Consider the following 4,650-nt stretch of genomic DNA (forward strand, 5'->3'; position numbering starts at 1 on the left):
AATAGTAGTCACCAGTGCTCATACCACGACTGCTGGCAGGATTTCAGCCCCGGTCAGCTGCTTTCTAATGACGTCATCACGCACTTTGCATGAGCCGTCAGTGAACCCGTCACCATAACAACCAATCAAACAGGAACTGTCAAAAGCAACAACACATCTCTTATAAATTACTGTAAATACTTGTTGCAACAAAGTGACCATGTAATACAATGCAGTAGCCGTATGTAGCAATCACCTTTGTTTGTGTGTCCCCAGATTCGAGTTAACTCACATCGTACTAGCGGGCTTGAATTCAAGATTCTGTCCCATAATGTAGGGAACTGTGAATAATACCCACACTAGCTCAGATTGTGGTCTCACGGATCTGTAACTAATTTAGACTATTACAAATACTGTCACAGCAATATGATCGCAATAATATGAATCAGAGTTTTAAACAACTTATTACATAGACATATATAAGAAAATTCCATATCATAATAGCATAATAACCAATCATAACTACCTACAAAATGCTTCTAAACTGTTCAACCAAAGCAAGAAAAGGAAAGATGTTCATTTAGTCCCTTTGGGCTGATGACATCTAAACGGTGGATCCAACGTGTCTCACATCTTAACAATTTTAAATTGCGATCTCCACCCCGTTTAGATTGTGGGATATGATCTATCATCCTGTATTTGAGGCTTGGCAACCCATGTCCCTTCTCAGCAAAGTGGCGCGCCACAGGTTGTTCGCTTGTGCCACTTGCAATGGCTAACCTGATGGAGTGGCGGTGTGCCGCCATCCTCTCTTTGAACTTGCATTGGGTCTTCCCAATATAGGAAAGGCCACATGGGCAAATTATCTGATAAACAACATAGGTACTACTGCAATCTAAATTATGTCTAATTTGATACATTTTTCCTGAATGAGGATGATTGAATTTATCTCCTTGTATTAAGTAGTTACAAGTGGTGCAGCCACATTTGAAACATCCCCACCTTCTATTAGATATAAAGTGCTGGTGCCTCAGTGGCCCTGCATCAGATATATCTGTACGGACTAATAGGTCTCTTAAGTTTTGCCCCCTAGAGCAACAGGGCATAATATTGCTTTCAGTTAAATTTAATACATCATCACTTTTGATCATTGGCCAAAGCTTCTTTACTGTTCTAGTAATGTCATTAGACAGGCAATCAAATCTATTGACAAATGGCAATGACTGTGTCAAAGATCTACGGGTTTTTTTTCTCAAGAGGTCGGCCCTATTCAATGACATAACTTTATTTTTCGAGGACGTTAGCATTTTATGATCATACCCTCTGCTCAATTTTTTTTTAATGAGTTTAGCAATTTGTACCTCCGCCGCATCAGAATTATCGTTGATGCGGCGTATTCTAATAATTTGTGATAAGGGGAGACCCATTTTCAGCTTTTTGGGATGGCCACTATTCATATGCAATAATGTATTGCAATCAGTCTCTTTAGTATAGACTGTAGTACTGATGCCATCCGTATCAATCGACACTGTCACATCCAAAAAATGTAACTGACTCTGACTCATATTTACAGCTAATTTTACAGAACTATCAGAAGCATTATGTGTCTCTACTATCTGTAAAAACGCCTCCTTGGTACCATTCCATATGACAAAAATATAATCTATGAAAAGAGTGTAAATCAAAATTTTGGACTTAATGTTCTCATATGTAAAGAAAATGTCATCCTCAACAACAAACATAAAACAATTAGCATATGCAGGGGCCATAGAAGACCCCATCGCACAGCCAGTGCTCTGCAAATAATATGAACCATCAAAAAGAAAATATTTTTTTTGTCAAAACAAATTCCAACAATTGTAAAAAAAAAAATGTATATATGGTGCTGAGAAATGGTTCTCTTTCATCAAAAGATTTTTAACTGCTGTTATACCAAGACCGTGTGGGATCACCGTATAGAGGCTAGCCACATCAATACTGATGAGCCAGGCTCCTGTCGGTAATGGACCTACATTTGATAATTTATTTAAGAACATAGTGGTGTCCAGGAGGAAGTTCTCATGTTTCTGTAACAAAGGCTGTAAGGAACTGTGTGTTGATTTTATTATTCTATTATTTCCTTCATGCAAAGTGGCCTATTTGTGTGTCTCAGGTGATCTTTAACCTGCTATAGCGATATGGCGGAATCACTGGGAGATGAATTACCTTTTAACCCCTTATTGTTTCCTGTGGGGGATACGTTCGGCTATTCTGATCTTGAAGCCGAAACTATATTAAATTCTGATTGTCTGCGTGATGCACCTGAGGCATCAGCCCCTGATATCGTGTTCCGTGACCTGCTTAGGTTAAAGAAAAAATAAGTTGATTATTACTGCCACTTGGTCTCACTTAGCGACTATTTTAGATCTAAAAAAATCCTAAGGGGATTTAGGATTAAAAACTGCCCGACAATCGGCAGAAACGATCCGAGCTTTTGTAAAAAGTGGATCGGAATACTTAATAAATGCTCTTATGATCTGTTGCTGTTGGTAATTGACCAATCTAACAAAGAAATGGTGGCTGTGAAAACCAAAATTGAAGCTTTTGAACAGGTCCACCTACCGATCCTAACGATGGATAAGGATAATGATTGGATCAATAAATTAAATAACCAAATCGCAACTTATAAACGAGATCTGATCAAATTCAAGAAGGAAAAATTAACAAAAGTTGAATTTGATTACGAACATCACAAAGTATACCAGTGGTTGTATGGGGGAAGAGCCAATAAGAACAGAATACCATTCTTTAGGAAAAATAGATATCCTCAAACGAGATTTGACTCTGAATCCTCACAAGACCAGGGCAGTTCAGCTAGTGAATCAGAGGGACGCTCACGCAGGCGAATAAAAGCTCCTTTACCCCCTTTAGGAGTAACAACAAGAAAGGCAAGAATACCACAGGAAATCAAGACCTTCAAGGAGGGGCGGACAAAACAGGAGGCAAAGGACGGGGAAACAAGGCCCCAACGACATCGAGGAGATCATTTTTAATTTGTCCTCATATGAGCTTACTAATGCTGAAAATAGCCTCTTGCAGAAAGGTTTATCGTTTATACCCACGGTGGGGTTTGATGATTTGCGGTGGCAGGTGGATAAGCACCGACTACAGCGACAGCTCAAACTAAAAGAATACTTTGGAAAAAAAGACCCTATGCCAGTTACAGAACAACAGATCCCAAACCAGATGAAGCAATTTAAACGCAAGTCGACATTTGAACCTATGTCTAACAAGGCCACTATAAAGACATTTATCAGAACTTTGGAACACGATGTCAAAGCAATCAGTAAAAACAATAATCAGATACATCCTAATCTCTCCCCCTTGGAAAGAGAGACTATAAAATCTTTATCCTCTAACAAAGATTTGATTATAAGACCGGCGGACAAGGGTGGGGGGGATTGTCCTACAGGACCTTGCCGATTATAAAGCAGAGATTGTGCGCCAATTAAGCGATAATAACACATACATCAACTTAGAAGTGACCCCACGGAGATATTTAAAAGAGAATTACGTGAGTGTTTATTAATGGCTAGGGACATGCATATTTTACATGAGGATATCTATGACTTGTTAATACCGGAACATCCTTTAGTCCCAGTACTATATACGGTGCCTAAAGTCCATAAAGGGATTAACCCCCCTCAAGGACGGCCAATAATAGCAGCGAGGGGGTCACTTTCACAACCGTCTGCAGTTTTCCTGGATTCTATCTTACAGCCATTGGTACAGAAACATGAGAACTTCCTCCTGGACACCACTATGTTCTTAAATAAATTATCAAATGTAGGTCCATTACCGACAGGAGACTGGCTCATCAGTATTGATGTGACTAGCCTCTATACGGTGATCCCACACGGTCTTGGTATAACAGCAGTTAAAAATCTTTTGATGAAAGAGAACCATTTCTCAGCACCATATATACCATTTTTGTTACAATTGTTGGATTTGTTTTGACAAAAACTTATTTTCTTTTTGATGGTTCATATTATTTTCAGAGCACTGGGTGTGCGATGGGGTCTTCTATGGCCCCTGCATATGCTAATTGTTTTATGTTTGTTGTTGAGGATGAAATTTTCTTTACAGATGAGAACATTAAGTCCAAAATTTTGATTTACACTCGTTTCATAGATGATATTTTTGTCATATGGAATGGTACCAAGGAGGCGTTTTTACAGATAGTAGAGACACATAATGCTTCTGATAGTTCTGTAAAATTAGCGGAAAATATGAGTCAGAGTCAGTTAAATTTTTTGGATGTGACAGTGTCGATTGATACGGATGGCATCAGTACTACAGTCTTTACTAAAGAGACTGATCGCAATACATTATTGCATATGAATAGTGGCCATCCCAAAAAGCTGAAAATGGGTCTCCCCTTCTCACAAATGATTAGAATACGCCGCGTGAACGATAATTCTGATGCGGCGGAGGTACAAATTGATAAAGTGTGAGACACGTTGGATCCACCGTTTAGAAGTCATCAGCCCAAAGGGACTAAATGAACATCTTTCCTTTTCTTGCTTTGGTTGAACAACTTAGAAGCATTTTGTAGGTAGTTATGATTGGTTATTATGCTATTGTGATATGGAATTTTCTTATATATATCTATGTAATAAGTTGTTTAAAAAT

The sequence above is a fragment of the Pseudophryne corroboree genome, chromosome 3, assembly GCF_028390025.1.
Source record: "Pseudophryne corroboree isolate aPseCor3 chromosome 3, aPseCor3.hap2, whole genome shotgun sequence".
Lineage (NCBI taxonomy): Eukaryota > Metazoa > Chordata > Amphibia > Anura > Myobatrachidae > Pseudophryne > Pseudophryne corroboree.